Below are 19,552 nucleotides of genomic sequence, written 5' to 3' on the forward strand. Positions count from 1 at the left end.
CTCAAAAAACAGAAGCCAAACATACTGCTAATATTACACCATTTGCTAAAAACACATTCATGCAGGGAAATGAAACTCATTTAGAGTAAATAGTACTAAAAAAAGTCTCTTACCAAACACATGCAACTACACAAACTGCTGAACCACCAGTAATGAAACCGAAACCTGGAACATCAGTCTAAAAAGCAAAACCCTGAACTAGAATGCAAAAGAAAAATAAAACGTTACAATTGCAATTCAGAAAAAATAAAACAATTAACATTATAACACTCTATATCACTACCCAAATGGCCAATCTGCCAGATGGGCTTTCAAATAGGGCAGAGAAAAATGAGGGGTGATCTTGCCCAAGGGATCTGGTGGGGTTTGCTGCCTGGCCGATCTGTCCCCAGGTGGGACAGAAAACAGCAGGCAGAAATTTGCCCCCTTGCAAAAGAAATAGATCCCTGGTGTCTAGTAGGGTTTTCTGCCTCCCGCCTAGGGGCAGAAAGGCCACAAAAGGCGGCAGATTTGTCCCTAGGGGGGCAGAAAATACATAAACATAATTTAACCCCCTTGGAAGCGACCCTTGGCCAAGGTGTTGCTTCCATCTACAATAAAAAAGGATCACTGGCGCCTAGAGGAGTTTTCTTGACCCCCCCCCGAGACCAAAAGCAAGCCAATCTGTCCCCAGGGGCGGGGGCAGAAACAACATAAACTTAATTTGCCCCCTTGGAAGCGACATTGCCCAAGGGGGAGCTTCCATCTGCAATAAAAAAAAAACTGAAACCTAATGGTTTTTCCACCTCCCCTGGGGGCAGAAAGACCACAAAAACAGGCCAATTGCCCCCCGGTGGGCAGAAAAAACAAAAATGTTACACCCTTGGAAGCGACCCTTGCCCAAGGTGAGGGTGTTGTGGGGAGGGGAATAAAAAAATAAAAGAAAGAAAAAAACATACTTTTCCGCCAGTCTCGCGTCTCTGCTCCTGCTCTCCTATCTCTACTACAGGAACAGGAAGCAGGCAACCAGGTTCCCTCCCCTAAACCAATAACAACGCTGCAATGCAGCACTGTGATTGGTCTCAGCGCCGTGACATGGCGGTCAGCCAGGGTCTGTAAGGGTGGGCATTTTCTTCTTGCAGGCTGTAATGCAGCCTGCATAGAGAAGGGGAAAATGCACATGACTGGTTTGGGCGGGCCGAGAGGGCCGACCAAACAGTCACTGCTCACTTAGGAGTGGGAAATCCACTCCTCACCTGCTGTGCTCCAAGAGCAGAGCAGCACTGCCCACCCGCACACTCGCAAAGCAGCAGGAAGGATAAAATGATAATAATGCAGTTATTATCATTTTATGTTTCTACTATGTATTCCACTCACTGCTTTAAAGCAGTGGGGCGACGCTCCTCTACCATAGCGGAGGAACCGCCACTGGTTCCAGAGTAGCGTAATATTCATAGAAAAGCCCTTCAATACCTAGTGAGGTAAATGCTATATAAATCCTATTTCAGTGTAATACAAAAATGTCCCTCCTCTACAGATTATCAGATACTAATTGGTGAGCAAGTCTTACTAATAGATGCATGGATGCGTTACTGGTTGTAGCAAACATTTTCCCTGGCTGCAATGCGAAAGGTGAACTCCCTTGAGTATTTAACCCGTTCAGCGCGGCGCGAATTTTCGCGCTGTGCTGAACGTTCTAAGAAACGGGTGTGGTCATGACGGAACGGTTCCGTCATGAGCACAGCTCAACCGACGCTCATGACGGAACCGCTCCGTCATGAGCACCGAAGGGGTTAAAAAGGGGGTTTACACAATCTCTAGGTTTAGGAATCTACTTTATTCAACAGGCAAAACTCTAATTGTATTTGAATAACGCTTCATACCCTTTGCAAAGCACGTTGTCAGAGGTGTACCAGACCACAGTCTGAGGAAGTGCTTGGTTGAAAGGATGTGATGTGTGGCCTTGTTGGTTAGCATTGTTTTGCTATAAGTCAGTGACCAGAATGGTGCCTTATTCTGTTTGGCTCACTATGCGTTAGTGTTGTGGCGGAAAAAGGGTAGGAGATAGAGCGAGGCCACTTTATGTTAACGAGCTGCAGTGAGTTATGCGGCAGGTCCTCTCAGGTATTTTTTTTGTGTGGCTTTTGAACTTACTGTGCTTGTTGCTGAAGTTAGAGACAGTTGTTTTGTATAATCATGGTGGGGAATAGAGAGAACAAGCACTGGCATAGCCAATAGATCTCTCGTTTGGGACCTTTAAAAGTGTTTAGCCAATAGGCTTTGGCAATGTTTTAAAGCTATGTTACTCAAGCGGACAGATATCAATAAGTAGAAAAGATAACGTTTGATGTACCAACCGATTATTACCTCCACACCTTAAACACCAGTTCGTAAGCCCAAAATGCCATCCCCAAGAAGCTTTCACAGTTAGCGCCCTCCTTAGATCATTCTGACTGCTAGCTCACCTCCTCAACTGGAACCCCTCAAACAAGGAAGGAGACGTTATCAGAGTCAGAGTCAACTATTAAAAGACAGCAACACTTATCTCAAAGTTTATCTAACACTATAATGTATTTCTTTACAGAATGTTTCTATAGATTAAGGGACACCATACTGAGCTTCTACTTTTACCTACGCAAATAACGTTGCATGCTTCACATATAGACTATAACGTTTTGTCTTTTCATCATAAACTATTTAAAAATATATTTATAAAGAACCTGATCAAAATGCTAAATTGTTTCTTGACTCATCACAATACATTTAAAAAATAAATCAATCGTTTCACAATGTGTTTCAACACATCTCTAGCCAAGGTATTCCATCAGAACACTCGCACACTACTGTATCCTACATCAACAGCAATCAATTAAAACTAGTGGGGCATTGACCATAAGATCAGCTACTACAGTTAGAGAGGATGGATGTATAGACACCTTAAGGGTAGTGACAAAAACTCCTAGGCAATGTCAATAAAGCAAACAATATACACAGTATGTATGACATTAAGAAGACCAAGGAAGACAGAAAAAATATATTCAAAGTTGTTACCGTTTTAATAATTTCTTCTCATATTATCTAAACAAATGATATTTATACAAAACATTTAAAAAAATGAAACACAATATTTAACATCACTTTTAATCAATATGTATAAATAAAGGGCTAAAAAGTGGCAATATCTTTATTAACTCGACGCGCGTTTCGGCGTATACAACGCCTTCTTCAGGAAAGCCACACAATTATCTAAAAATAAAGAAGAAAAAAGAGAACATACTCAGATTTCACAAATTGTTATCCGTATCATGACATGTTTTCTCAAGAAAAACTTCTATTTAAACAATTTGTATCTCTTTTTACATATATCCTAAAAAACACAATGTGTATCAGTAGCAACAATCTATGTACATAATCTGTCGGTTTTCCTATGTATAACGTATTACCATTTTATATTTATCTACGTTGCTATATCTGAGTGCTCAAAAATGAACCTTAATGTAAGAGGCCTATTAGATAGTGAAGACCTGTAACATTATATAGTCAAGAAACAATTAGATAGAAAATAAGTAGCCAATCACTCACAGATCCTGTTTCAATGTGATTAGTTCCTAGTGATTAAAACCTGCAACTCCATAGTTGGTGGATGTTCTTGATTCTAATAAATGGCTGAAAAAAATGTACGTATCACTATTATTATGGAACTGTATAATGAGGTCTGATCATCATTAATGTGCATGGTAGCTGCTATTTGTATAAGCTATCTGTATAGTTCCATTTAAAAAAAGCAATTTATTGGGATTTTAACTCATAAATTATGCATTTGAAATCAAAGAATCAATGGTAATAATTCAATAAGATCATAAAGAGATAAGGACTCTACTCTGTTTGGTAACAGTGTGAGCAATCATCATGCTCCAAAATTTGGACTGATATTAGCGGACCGAAAAACTGAGACTGGTTATAAAAATCAAAGTATCTAACATTAATCTATCCCAATTGGTGTTGATTCAGTGGAATTATACATGTTCATTGAAAACGGATAAACCACAATGATGAAAAGGAATTACCTGATAAAAATGCGGTGCACCGAATGTGCAACGATGTATTATTAATTTTAAAATCAACGGTTTCACGAAAAGGTCGGATGTCTACAAAAAAGAATAAAAAATGACTATTTTTGATTGTAAATTGATTAAAAACAGATAAAGATATCCCTAACATAGATATAACTGTGAGTTTCCATAATCTTATGATCTAAAGAGAATTTTTAAGACCAATACCTGGTTATCAAACAAGGAATTGAACTATCCATTGTTCAGGGGGTCCTTGTTTTTTCTCATATAGACACCTTAAGGGAACAGACGTCTTGGCACTGATGACTTAAGCCTGCATCAGGACAGGTGTGCCAGGAGCACGACCCCTAGTTGACGCCCATGTCACCTCACCGCCCTGGGTCCCAGTTCCCTTATCTGCCAGACTCAGGCAGCACCTAGAAGCGATTCGGTTTGCAGCGTGAGCTATACATGAATAATATTTCAGTCACCAATACTGCCAGTGTCAATTATTGAAACATTTTGAAGAATGTCTCTGTGGTCACAGTCCCCTTTCTTCCTCCCTAGCCGTCCTCTCTCTCTCTCTGTCCATCTACTTTTGTGTCTCTACCTGTGGTGAACTTTGAGCCAGGGAGTGGCTGGCACGCTCACCCGCTGTTTGGGGTTGTGAAAGGAGCAATGCAGCAGGCATGTGCTGAAAGTGAAACACAAGAGTAACTGCGAGGACAGGAGAGAGAAGTCAGAAACAAGCATTGTTCAAATACCAGTAAATGCCTCAATAGGGAGTTGCTGCTTACTCCATGCAACTCCTTCATAAACACCTCCGTGACCTGCGCGGCTTCAAAAACAGAACTAAGCATGAATAGCAAAAGTTCTCTGCTTCAGCTTTATGTGCCACAATAGGGAGGTGCTGTTTACTCCATGCAGCTCCTTCAACAGCAGTTACAATTTATATTAAAACGTAAAACGGGGCCTATTAGACGTTCATCCTTAACAAGTGCACTTGTAGCTACTGCAAATTAAAATAAAACCGTGTGTCATACATGCAAACAATTACCGGGCAGTTTTATACTGAAATATATGCAGCTTGGAATAGCCCACTAGGGCACATTACACGTTTATCCTTATCAAGTGCACTTAGAACCTCAGAACTACCGGCCAAATTAACACTGCATTCCTCACTATACCATTTTCGGTTCAAATGCCAGTAAATGCTTCAATAGGGAGTTGCTGTTTACTCCATGCAACTCCTTCATAAACACCTCAGTGACCTACGCGGCTTCAAAACCAGAACTAAGCAGAAATAGCAAAAGTTTTCTCAGCTTCAGCTTTATGTGCCTCAATAGGGAGTTACTGTTTACTCCATGCAACTCGTTCAACAGCACTTACAATTTATATTAAAACGTAAAACGGGGCCTATTAGACGTTCATCCTTAACAAGTGCACTTGTAGCTAGTGCAAATGAAAAAAAAGGTGTGTCATACATGCAAACAGTTTCCGGAAACTTTTATACTGAAATATATGTAGCTTGGAATAGCCCACTAGGAACGGGGCACATTACACGTTTATCCTTATCAAGTGTACTAAGAACTTTAGAACTACCGGCCAAATTAACACGGCATTCTTCACTATACCATTTTCAATTCAAATGCCAGTATGTGCCACAATAGGAAGTTGCTGTTTACTCCATGCAACTCCTTCAACAGCACTTACAATTTATATTAAAACGGGGCCCATTAGACGTTCATCCTTATCAAGCGCACCTGGAACATTAGAACTACCAGCCAAAGTAACACCTCATTCCTCACTATACCATTTTCAGTTCAAATGCCAGTATATGCCTCAATAGGGAGTTGCTGTTTACTCAATGCAACTCCTTCAACAGCACTTACAATTTATATTAAAATGGGGCCCATTACACGTTCATCCTTATCAAGTACACTTAAAACATTACAACTACCGGACAAAGTAACACCGCATTCCTCACTATACCATTTTGTGTTCAAATGCCAGTAAATGCCTCAATAGGGAGTTGCTGTTTACTCCATGCAACTCCTTCATAAACACCTCCGTGACCCGCGCGGCTTCAAAACCAGAACTAAGCTTTAATAGCAAAAGTTTTCTCAGCTTCAGCTTTATGTGCCACAATAGGGAGTTGCTGTTTACTCCATGCAACTTCTTCAACAGCACTTACAATTTATATTAAAACGGGGCCCTTTAGACGTTCATCCTTATCAAGTGCACTTTGAGCTAGTGCAAAAAAAAAAAAAGGTGTGTCATACATGCAAACAATTTTCGGGCAGTTCTATACTGAAATGTATGCAGCTTCGAATATCCCACTAGGAACAGGTCACATTACACGTTTATCCTTATCAAGTGCACTTAGAACATTAGAACTACTGGCCAAATTAACACCGCATTCCTCACTATACCATATTCAATTCAAATGTCAGTATGTGCCACAATAGGGAGTTGTTGTTTACTCAATGCAACTCCTTCAACAGCACTTACAATTTATAATAAAACGGGGCCCATTAGACTTTCATCCTTATCAAGTGCACTTAGAACATTGCAACTACCAGACAAAGTAACACCGCATTCTTCACCATACCATTTTGTGTTCAAATGCCAGTATGTGCCTCAATAGGGAGTTGCTGTTTACTCCATGTAACTCCTTCAACAGCACTTACAATTTAATATTAAAATGGTGCACATTACACGTTCATCCTTATCAAGTGCACTTAAAACATTACAACTACCAGACAAAGTAACACCGCATTTATCACAATATCATTTTGTGTTCAAATGCCAGTATGTGCCTCAATAGGGAGTTGCTGTTTACTCCATGCAACTCCTTCATAAACACCTCCGTGACCTGCGTGGCTTCACACCAGGAATGAGCCTAAATAGCAAAAGTTTTCTCTGCTTTAGCTTTAAAGCGCGTGTTTGTAGCGAGTGCAAATTAAACAAGCGTGGCCTTGCGAAAGCTAAAAGTGAAAGCTTACTGAAATAAGTATACAGGAACCGCCTTGCTCCTCGAATCCGCAAAGCCGTGTATGCTTAGCATCATACCTAGGAGTTCCAAAAATCTGTTATCTGCATTGTGAATGCTGTTCCCCTCAGTGCTTAATTTGTAAAAAAAAAAAAATGAAAATAAGCGCCAGGGTTCTCATCAGGAGGTTTTCTGCAGCTTGCACCACACAATGTCTTTACCAGTGCTGCCAGTGACAGTAACAATACAACTAGTAACCATCACACTCCTCCAAGTGCGCCAATTCGGAACCCAAAGCTATAAGAATGGCTTGGGCAGCAGATACTAGTAATTTTTAATGTATATTGAATGAAAAATGACCTAGCTAACATAACAGAAAGTTTAAATTCTATTAAGGACTACGTTTCCCATGAACCACAGGGAAATGTAGCAAAGAAAACAACATAGCAACAACCGATCACAACAAGATATCAGTGTCCAATCAGGGGCCCTAGAGCCCAACATAGTCCTTTGCTAGTGTCCCCTTTTCCTCTTTCGGAGAACAAAGTCAGCCTTCCTGCACTCTTCAGACATCCTGTTTTTGAGCATCAGAATCTGTAAATGACAGGGACACATTACCCCAAAGAAATAAACTGCTACAGCCTGTAGAAGAGCATGGTGCAGTTACTTAAAACTCAGCATAGTAATATATACAAGCAAACTTGAAGCCAACTACTTACTGCAGTACGAGGAGGGTTCTCCTCCTGGAGCGTAGGGCGGGATAATCCTCGCCTCCGAGTCCTTAATTCTATGTCAGGACTGGAGACGAGGATTATGCTTGTTTAAACATTGCCCACAACCAACTGAGCCATATTAAGCACCGGCTTAAAGTAGAACCCTTTAAAGGTGAAGTCCGAAGACCAATCAGCCGCATTGAGAATATCCTCCAACTGGGTACCCAAGCCGAATGCTTTAGAGACCATAGCCCCACGTGCTGAACGCGCCCCAAAGTGACGAAGGCTTATGCCAGCCTCTTGCATCACCCAACGTACCCATCTGGCGATGGTCGGCGAGGAAACCGCTTTAAAGGGTTTCTGGAGTGCAATAAGGAGTTGTCGTTCTCCTGGGGGGGCCGAACTTTTCCGGCATCTCTTCATATGCCTTGAGACATCTGACCACACAAAGTTTCGGGGAGTCAGGAAACTCCGGATATGAGATAACCCTGATATGGCATTTTGTACAACGTAGTATTGTGAAAGTCACCCCCTTGGGTGTAAACATCCTACTGGAGATATCCAGGGCCCAGACATCCGAGACCCATCTGCAAGAAATGAGGCAGAGGAGCATGGCTAGCTTTGCAGAAAGCTCCTTCCTGGAGAGGAACCTGTTAGGTTGCCAGGATAGAAAAAGGTTGAGAACCTGATTAACATCCCAAAGCGCAGAATAGCGCAGGTCTGGAGGTAAAGAAAGTCAAATGCCCTGAAGCAACCTCCAAACGCCCAAGGCGCTCCATTAACCGGAACATGGCCAGATGAAATAGCCGACCTAAAGGTGTTGATGGACCTGTATGCTAGCCCGTTAGAAGCGAGCTGCGCCAGAAAATTCACAACGTGAATGACTTCTGCAACCAAGGGATCGAAACCCCGTTGCAGACACCAACGGGCCCATCTACCCCACATGGACCTGTATCTCTTGACAGTACTGTCCGCACTAGCCTTGGAGATAAGCCTCTCAGCTTCCTGCGAAAGTCCTAGGGCTTCCCATCTCCCCCTGAAATCCGCCATGCCATGAGAAACAGCGAGCCCGTCAACACTAGCGGATGAAGAGTCCCCTCAGGATTCGTGAGGATGGTCGGAAAGTGGGGGAGTAGGATTGGAAAATCCCAAGAAAGTACCAGAAGAACCGGAAACCAGACTTGCGACTTCCAAAGCGGAGTGACCAGCACCAGGTCCGCTGATTGCCTGTGGACTAGCGCCGTCATCTGCGTGATCATCGCGAAGGGAGGGAACACATATCCCTGCTCCAAACTACAGTCCTGGAGGAATGCATCCGTGGCTGCCGCCAAGGGGTCCGGTCTCAAACTGAAGAACCGAGGGACATGGACATGAACAGGTCCACTGAGAAGGGACCCCAGTGGTCGTTCAGTATCGCAAAAATGGACTGGTCCAGTTTCCATAGACTGGAATCTCGGAAGTGGCGCAATTGGAAATCCAAGTTGTCTCGTCCAGGCAGGTACTCTGCTATGACCGAGATCTGGCTGTCCAAGCAATACTGCCAGAAACTTGCCGCCAGGTCCGAGAGGGCTTTCGACCTGATGCCTCCAGGTGGTTCACATACCGGACCACGGAGACGTTGGCCATTTTGAGAATAACGCATGACTGCACCAAGTCTCTCTTCCAGCAACGTATGGCAAAGGAGCCCCCCAAAAGTTCCAGACAATTAATATGTAATTTTTGTTTGTCGGGTGACCACAACCCTCCTGTAGTCAGTTTCCGGCACCTAACCCCCCAGCCAAGTCTGCTGGCGTCGGATTTGATCACCAGATCTTGGCGGAACTGAAGATCGCTCGCCCGTTCCAGGCCTCCATGTGGTCCAACCACCACTGAGTCTCGGCCTTTGCGTCGGCCGACAGGGAGACCCTGTGAGAGTATGGATACCCTTTGCGGAAGAACTATGCCTCGAGGCGTTGAAGGGCCCTGTAGTGAATCAGGCCCGGGAAGATGGCCTGTATTGACACTGACAGGAGGTCCACCACCTGGGCCAGCTGGCAGAGAGACACCTGCTGTTTGGACAGGATGCCTGGTAACTGATTTTGGTGACCTTCCTGGAGGAAGACTGAGAGTAGAGGTCGTGGAGTCAATTACGAACCCCAAGAAGGTAACTAACTGTAACAGAGATTTGCCCTCGTTGATCACAAAGCTGAGGTTCTGAAGGAGTGACACTGCCATCCGAAGCTGAGCAGTCAGCTGACAGGGGCAGAAAGCCATCAGGAGAAGATCGTCTAAATTTAAGATCATCCTGACCCCCCGAGCTCTCAAAAACTCCACCACCTTCTTGAGCACCCTGGTGAAGCACCAAGGGGCCGAGGAGAGGCCGAATGGAAGAGCTGTCAACTCGTAAATGACGTAATGCCAGGCAAACTGAAGAAATCGCCTGTGAGGGGGAAAAATCCGGACCACCAAATAGGCGTCCTTGAGGTGTAAGCGGACCAACCAATCATGGGGGCGAAGAACATCCCGAAGGAGAGGAATTCCTTCCATTTTGAAATAGCGTTAAACTAGCCATTCGTTGAATTTGCTTAAATTTATAACGAGCCTCTTGCCACCGTCTGTCTTGTCCACCAAGAAAATATTGCTTAAAAACCCCCTTGGATGATGAGAGGTAAGGGAGATAGCGCCCTTGCAGAGGAGGGATGCGACTTCCTCATCCACAAGGGCCGTGTCTTGCGCGGAAAACTGAATGGGCTGGGGTTTGGATCTCTGAACTAGGTGTCCCACGAACTCTATGCACTGTTTGGAGAACCCATACATCGTGCGTTAAAGACAACCAAGCATGGTAACAACTTGCCAGTCGACCACCTATTTTTAATGGGCAAGAAGAGTGAACACTCACCTGTGTTTAAAGCGGTGGATCCTCCTCCGAATCCTTTTCCTTTGCCGCAGCATCCTCTAGTGGGATAAAAGTTCCTAAATGGAACTGGTCCTGGTACAGACCGCAACAACTCTCTGGGTTCCCTGATGGGATTGTCGACCGGCCGAGCAGCCCCTCCCTCGGCCAGCCCCGCAAAAACACGGGGCAGAACCTTTTTTATTGTGGACTGAGCCCTGTCCAATGACGTGAAGGTATTAACGAATTTGCCGAGCTCCTTCACAAACAGCTCGCCAAACAAACCCCTTTGGGCAATGGCACCCGCTTCCGAGTCTGCCAGGTCCGCTAGTTTTGGGTCCATTTTTATAAGGAGGGACCAGCGAAGCTCGGTTGAGAGGACACAGTTCGCATTACCCAAAAATATAGCCACCCTCTGCGTCCAGCCGGATAGTGCCTCTGGGGAAATAATGGAGCCAGACTCTTTGGCCTCCTCTGCTATATTGAGGATCTTTGTAATGGGACCAAGGGCATCCAGGAGCTTGTCTCTTTTTTGGTATCCCTCATAAACCTCTGAAAGACGGTGGGCATGCGGGGTTAAATTTTTGGGGTAAGGGCCAACTTCCCCTCTAAAGAAGGGCGGGGACACTCAGCCCATAAGCAGTTGCCAGCCTCTTTCTCTAGAGGACGATGGATGTGTTCCGCCACATATGCAGTGACCTTATCTGTGACCTTATCTGCCGGGACCCACTCCGAGGAGCGAGGATGGACAATATCATTAGGGTCAAGTGTATAAGAAGTGTTTTGGGAAGGGAGGGAAGGGCGGGAGGGAAGTCAGGATCACCAGCCGCGTCCCGGTCAGTAGACGGGAGGGCGGGAGGGGGTGTGGAGGATTCCCTGCAGGCAGCGCTGCTTGGCTATCCACAAAAACCTGCCTCAAACGCTTGAAAGTGTTCGAATCTACCCTAGGTACATGGGGGTGTTTAGATGGCCAATGGTATCGGGTCCGAAGTGACCGTGGCAGTAGGGGGTGCAGCCATCTCCTGCTCAAGACTTTCAAATGCCAGATTAATCTGGCGCAAGAGCCTATCCTCCAAGGGAGTGATAGCTTGGCCCACCGCCTGGTAGATAGAAGAATCTACCACCTCATAAAAGGCATCCCCCCAAGGCGAGGGAATCTTTCTCCTCTTGGAAGCTGTCGTAGTACTCCATGGCAATGGTCAAAATGGAGAAAAACTGATTATTTGAGTGGTGACCCACCAGGCCGACAATGGGGCCTGAGATGTTAAGTGCTTTGTGTCAGCCTACACTGTGGGCAAATAAGCCGCAATTTATACGGGGTTCAGGCCCCAGGGGACAAAGCTTCTGGCTGTAAGAGCAAATACAAAGAACTTCAGAATCCCCAATCTTGAGGGAATATAACTGGTCTGTGCCGCGTCCCCTTTAAGGCCGTCACTGGCTCCTAAAAGACCTCCACGAGGCATTCCTAAAACAAATAAGAACTCTGAATCCCTTTTGCATACATGCCAACAGACCCGATTCAGGCGGGAGACTACCGATTTTAAAAGCCAAAAATGGCTTTATTTTAGCAGTCTCCCGCCTGAAATTGCATTTTCTACAACAGAAGTCAATGGGGAATTTTCATTCTCCCGATTTTTTCTTTTAAATCTCCCACTTCCTGGTCCTGAAATGTTGGCATGTATGCTTTTGTATAAAACGGTCTGGCAGGGAATCGGAGTGTAAATATGTAAATGGCAGTCATTGGCGTATTATATCCGCCACCGCCTACTGACCCAAAACCGGGCTTTCTCCTCAGACCATGGGCTCTGCTGCAAATGCTCGCGGTATTTGAATTCCTGAGTAGATCCAATGTCGCAACGCGCTGGGAACGGCCTCCCGCGCCTCCTGGAGGCGGGAGGTCCGCAGAGCACAAACCAGCAAGGCGCCGCGTAGGAACGGGAAAACCCGTTCCCGCGGCACCACAAAGACTGCAATCGCAGATACGCACTGAAAAGGAAACGGCGGAAACAAAAGGAAACAGCACAATCCTGAAACAGGCCACCGACAAAAGATCAATCAAATGACATATCACGGTCGCACCTAATTAAACCCAAACACTTCGGGTAAACCAACACAAGAGTGCACAAATGGCAATTAACATAAGTATCAACAAAGCATGAAACAGAGTCAATTAGCATACAAAGCACTAAACAGTAAAATAACTGGAGCACTTATCTAGCAGCGTAGATAGCGGAAGAAGGGACACTAGAAAAGGACTATGTTGGGCTTAAGGGCCCCTGATTGGACACTGATACCTTGTTGTGATTGGTTGTTGCTATCTGGTTTTCTTTGCTACCTTTCCCTGTGGTTCATGGGAAACGTAGTCTTTGTTAATCTTAACGCTGCTATAAGAATAAAGTGAAGAAAGAAGGCATAATCCTCGCATCCAGTCCTGACATAGAATTTATAATTAACTGTTGGTGTGGTCCTCTTTAAATTCGCCAGACAGCACCACCTAGTGGCAGACTCTCATAGGCACTGGTGTTGACATTTAAGTGCCTGTGCCGAGTATCTGAAACCCTCAGCTCAAATTAAGCACTGCCCCAATGGACCTTTTCTTTGGGATGGGATGGTTAGTCAAAGTGATTTTCTTGAGCAAAGTGTACTGTTCTCGTCATAGCTAGGATTTAGCATGCAGGTACTGGAGACATTTCCCTTGAATGGCTTTGATGGTGTTGCATAGTGTTTTAAAGGCAGAGTACCAGACTATTGGTAGCAAGTGCACGAATGAAGCACCAGTGTTACATGGTCCCTTAAATGGAGGTAACATAATTTCTTGTGGTGTTCTGGATTCTTTGCAGTTTGTGGAGTAAGAGTCATAGTGTTGCTAGATACTGGTTATTTGTATAGTCTACCAATAACACCATGAGGGTGAGAATAGCCTGCATTTGCAGTGGGTATCCCAAATGTTAGTGAAGAAGTGTTGAAGTGTCCGAGTAGCATGGAATCCAGTTGTTATCACTTAACTTACAGAATTCTGTCAAAGTCTATGTTCATTCTGACACGTTGACCTTCCTTGATGTCACTGGTTGAGCCTCTAGTTCCTTGGGCTAGATTTTTGTAGGTTGGTAATTACTACATTGTCCACATGTTTCGATCCCAGATTTTTTTTTAAGAATTGAATTTAAGATGGCTGATCATTATCTATTCATTTACAGCACAGGGACACTGGATAAGTCTGAATATATCTATGCCTAAGAGTTTTTCAGTTTTAAAACAATCCATGTATCTTCCGTATAGTTTTAGCATGTAAGTTTATCAAGTCTGATAATGGGGTAAGGTAGAGGTTGAAGAGGAATGGAATAATGGTTGAGCCATGGGGGACTCCACAGTGGGGAGCTTGGGGGGTGAGGTGAACAGTGGTTTCGGTACATGACTTTTTGTATCTTTCAGGGAAAGAGAGACACGTGGTAGTGTGTTCTGGGTTGCAGAACTCGAGAAAACACTATGTAGCTCTTTTTAGGGCATAATACATTGATCCATGTGAAATAATGCTTTGTCTTTGAAATTTTTGATTTGTATGCTCTGTCATGTAGTATGATGATTGTTTCAGACGTGTTGCTTGACGTTCTCCATTTGTGCTGTAATGCACCGAGTTCTGCTTTCAGTTTCCAGGTCTTTTCATTGATCCAAATATTTCTTGTTCTGCTTTTAGGGACATTGTGTGTCATAGCTGGAATTTGTGGTCCAAGCCATTAATCAAACACTTGTAAAACGGCACCCTTTAGTTACTTGTTGAAAGAGGTCTTGGTGAGCTATGTATCAAGTTCTGAGAGGTTAAGTTTCTTCGGGTGTCTGCAATTACTATTGCCTTTTTAAAAAAAAAAACATATTTTATTGGTTTTACATGTGCAAATTACACAATTCGTACACATTCGTCATCTCCATACGTAAAATCAGCCAGTATCCCTCCCCAGCTCGTCATACATGGGGCAGCCAATGGTATATCGAGTCAACGCCCTAGTGCACTGGTGATTCACATATCAGCTTACTATACCCCTTGGAGTTACAAACCTTAAATCTCTTACGATAACTAACCCCGAGCCCAAATACATCCCCCACCCCCTCCCTCCCCACCGGTGTGTGTTACTGTAAACATCGTTTCCTAGACACAGGTCGTGATGGAGCTGCGATTGAAAGTGTCCCACAATGTACCTGGAAGGGGTTTGCATTATGCCCAAGTCCCACCTCCTATTCTTCCTCTGTTTGGTGATCCGCTAAAGATTGTACTAACGTCTCCCATGCATTTGCGGAATCTAGCGCCCTTTCATTGTTTAGACGTCTCGCCTGCTGAATGCTAAGGACACTCTCACTACCAGCCCACTTTAGTAATTCAGCCTTCTATCTCTTGCTACTTGGGCCATCTTTCGATTTCCAGTGCCTCGTGATTTCCCTCTTTGCTAGTAGTAGCCCCATATCCACAAATTTGCTTGTCACCTTGGTCTTGGATGTGTGAGGGAACCAGTGCAGTATGCATGTTGCTATGTCAAAAGTCAACTGTCGCTCCCTGACCACATTCAATACGTCTCCCACTTCTTCCCAGTAATCCCCCAATTTTGAGCACTCCCACAGAATGTGTTCCAGCTCTACTCCTTCTCTCGCGCACTGAGGGCATGTTGCATCCTCCACTTTAAAGTACTTCCTATTCCTACCCGAAGTTAAATATGCCCTATGTAGTATAAAGAAATGCACCAACTGAAATCTTGCATTCCTCGTACTTTTCCAAGCTCTACCCATTATATGTTCCCATGCTGCCTCCGGTATAGTCTTCCCGATACCCGCTTTCCATTTGAACTTCAATGCGTCCAACGGCACCAACCCTTCATTCAGCATTCTAGAGTACAGACATGTGACCGCCTTAAAGGTCCCGGCCGCCATCACAACGTATTGGCTAGCCATTGTCGTTTTAGGTTCTGTGAGCCCCTCTCTCCATTGTGCCCGAAGTGCGTACACCAGAGCGGTGTGTATTAAAAAAGGTTGTCTGACATAATATCGACAGACAGAATATCGACATACAAAAATATCGACACAAAAATATCGAAATCAAAAATATCGGAGTCATATCTTCATAAAGGTAAGTACAAAAATATCGAAAAATTAATATTGTAGTACAAAAATAGCGAAATTAAAAATATCGTTTTTTTAAATGTATAAATAATAATGTAAAAATAATTTTAAAATACATATAATTTTACAAATATTAAATAAAAACATTAAAACATAATTAAAAAATTAAAACTAATACATATACATTTAAAATAAATTAAAAACGTAATAATTTAATGTAATTTTTTTTTTTTTCAATTTCATTTAATTGATTTAATTTAAATATAAATTTATTTTATTTTTACCCTGTACGCCTGTACCCCAAAAACCCAAAACTGACCCTGAACCCTAAAAATACCCCTTTACCCAAAAACCCAAAACTGACCCTGAACCCTAAAAATACCCTTTTACCCAAAAAACCAAAACTGACCCTGAACCCTAAAAATACCCCTTTACCCAAAAACTGAAAACTGACCCTGAACCCAAAAAATACCCCTTTACCCAAGAACTAAAAACTGACCCTGAACCCAAAAAATACCCCTTTACCCAAAAACTGAAAACTGACCCTGAACCCTAAAAATTGAAAACTGACCCTGAACCCTAAAAATACCCCTTTACCCAAAAACTGAAAACTGACCCTGAACCCCAAAAATACCCCTTTACCCAAAAACTGAAAACTGACCCTGAACCCTAAAAATACCCCTTTACCCAAAAACTGAAAACTGACCCTGAACCCAAAAAATACCCCTGAACCCAAGAACTGAAAACTTACCCTGAACCCTAAAAATACTCCTTTACCCAAAAACTGAAAACTGACCCTGAACCCTAAAAATACCCCTTTACCCAAAAACTGAAAACTGACCATGAACACTAAAAATACCCTTTTACCCAAGAACTGAAAACTGACCCTGAACCCTAAAAATACTCCTTTACCCAAAAACTGAAAACTGACCCTGAACCCTAAAAATACCCCATTACCCAAAAACTGAAAACTGACCCTGAACACTAAAAATACCCTTTTACCCAAAACCTGAAAACTGACACTGAACCCTAAAAATACCCCTTAAAAAAACTAAAACATATAAAATGTAAAATATTATTATATACTTACCTATACTTACGTTGTAATGGTATGCGTTGTAAAGGTACCTGCGTTGTAAAAACATGCGTTGTAAACACATGCGTTGTAATGGTTTTTTCATTGTAAAAATTTAGTTGTAATGGTAGTGCGTTGTAAAAGTTGCGTTGTAAAGGTTGTTTCCCCGGTGGATAGCGTAGGGGTAAAAATTACTATTCACACGCCAGAGGGTGCATCAGTAGGGAAAGCGTTGGGTAGCATGGGGGTAAAAATTAATTCCCACACTACTCCCACTTTAACACACAACACACTACACATATAAAAAAGACAATTAATATAAATTTCAATTAATCAATTAATAACAATTAATATTACTAAATTGATGTAATTATAAATGAACTAAATAACACATATTAATTACTAATTAATTAACAATAAATACCAAAGAAAATTACAATCACTTTAATTAATTACATTTAATTATATCACACCCTATCCCCCTATAAACACACAACCCACTACACAGAAATAAATCATATCATTTATTCACTTAATAATTATTAATTACCAATTAATCATTATTTAACAATAACAAAAAATTAAATATATTAGCACATTAACTCTAAATAATTTAATTACATAATTAATATTATTTAATTACCAATTAATTATTAATTAACAATAACAACACATTAAATATATTAGCACATTAACTCTAAATAATTTAATTACATAATTAATATTATTTAATTATCAATTAATTAATAATTAACAATAACAATAAAGTAAATATATTAGCACATTAGCTGTAAATAATTTAATTTACTAATTAATATTATTGTTTCCCAATTAATTAATTAACAATAACAAAAAATTATATATATAAAAAAATTACTCTAATTAATGTAATTAACAAATTAATATTAATTAATTACCAATTAATTATTAATTAAAAATATGTACAAAATTATATTAATCAATTAACTAATTAATATTAATTAATTACCAATTAAGTATTAATTAAACATATTTACAAACATATATTAATTAATTAATTATTATTTATTTTTTTTAAAAACTTTTTATTGATTTTATAACACAAACATAAACAACTTGCAAGAAGAGAAGAAAAAGAGACATCAGTACAGACAACATTGCAGTACCTGGCGTTGGAGCGGGAAGGGCAATACCATGAGCATTTGTTCCATCGAAAAAGAATCACACAGGGGGGGAGGGGGGCAGAAGAGGCAAATGTCAACCAGTATACAATAGAATGTGAAGGAACCCTCGGGCTACGGGGACGTGGGTGCAACATCTGGGTCAGGAAGAGGGGGGGCACATATATCACCACGATAAGTGTTCCATTGAGTCCATATCTTCCCCCATTTTCGGGGGGTACCTCGAGAAATATATACAGTTTTTTCTCTGAACATGCACCAGTCCATGTTTTGTTTCCATTGCCGAATCCCGGGCGGGCCCTGAGCGCCCCACAGTTGCGCAATGTCTCTTTTGGCAATCATATTGCCCAAGGTCACCCACCGAAGCTGCGCCACGGAATAATCATTCGGTTCCCATACGTTCAGCAGGCATCTCCTAGCTTCCGGCATCGATCGCACCCCCGTAACCTCACTCATCACCTCGTGCACACGGGACCAAAATCGCACTATCTCAGGGCACTCCCAGATGATATGTAAAAAGGTGCCCAGGAGACCGCATCCACGCCGACACAAACCATCCACAGAGAAGCCCATGTGTACCAAACGGGGACCAGTGACATACACTCTATGCAGGATTTTAAGTTGCACAAATCTAAGGCGCGCCTGGATGGCCACCTCCTTAGGGGAGGAGATCGCCGCCTGCCAGTCCTCATCATCCAGCTCTAGCCCATCACCAGTCCAGACCTCTCTAAGGCGAACCAGGAGATCAGACCTGGAGTTGATTAATTTTTTATAAATAAGCAAAATCGTACTGTCTGGAAGATGTCCGTCCAGTACCCTGTCCTCAAGCGGGGACGACTCCGGCATCTCCACACCCGAAGGGAAGACCGAGAGCACCGCGTGGCGGACCTGCGCATAGTGAAAAAATTCACGATCGCTCAAAGCGTACTCGGTTTTCAATTCCTCAAACGTCTTCATTCTCCCCTTAGTCCAAACATCATCAATCCTACTGATACCAAGCAAGTCCCACCTATCGAACCCCCGAAACTGCCAAAGTGAGCCAAGTCTATCAGACGCGTACAGGGGGGTGGCACGAGTCAATTTACCAGTCCACCCAAGCGCCATGGAAGCATGTCGCCACACCTGGACAGCCGTCCTGGTGGGGCCCGTCACGTTGCGAGGGGTGAGTTTCGAGTAGAGGGCTCTATTGAAATCGCCCCCGGTAATAACCATTTGTCCATCTCGAAGGCCGGATTCGGCAAAGGGCCATACATGCAATGATTTATCGCCCCCAGTTGAGACGCCCAATAATAGCGACGGATATCGGGCAAAGCAATTCCACCGTCATACCATGGGAGCGACAATTTAGCAATGGCGATCCGGGGCCTACCCCCCCACACCAGTTGCCTCTGTAAACTTTCAACCTCACGGAAGTATGTAGCCGGGACGACGTCAAGTGTATTTTGCAATGCGTAGAGGAAGCGGGGCAGTGACATCATCTTAAACAATGCCGCTCTACCCAGGGTAGAGAGAGGGAGTTTCCCCCAAGCGACCACATCTGCCCGAAGGCGCTGAAGAGGGGGCAGTAAGTTACGGTCAAACCGCAGTGCAGGGCTCAGCGAGA

General features: G+C 43.0%; 1 long non-coding RNA gene across 1 annotated transcript; it reads right to left on the reverse strand.

Annotated features, from left to right (window-relative positions):
- Positions 1-3,021: 3,021 nt before the first annotated feature.
- LOC144824985 (uncharacterized) lies at positions 3,022-12,841 on the reverse strand. Its single transcript, XR_013609224.1, has 3 exons — positions 4,047-12,841; positions 3,562-3,645; positions 3,022-3,225 (listed from the first exon to the last, which is right to left on the reverse strand). It is a non-coding gene; the product is annotated as an uncharacterized LOC144824985 (long non-coding RNA).
- Between the last annotated feature and the right edge of the window lie 6,711 nt (positions 12,842-19,552).

The sequence above is a fragment of the Lissotriton helveticus genome, chromosome 1_1, assembly GCF_964261635.1.
Source record: "Lissotriton helveticus chromosome 1_1, aLisHel1.1, whole genome shotgun sequence".
NCBI classification, from domain to species: Eukaryota; Metazoa; Chordata; class Amphibia; order Caudata; family Salamandridae; genus Lissotriton; species Lissotriton helveticus.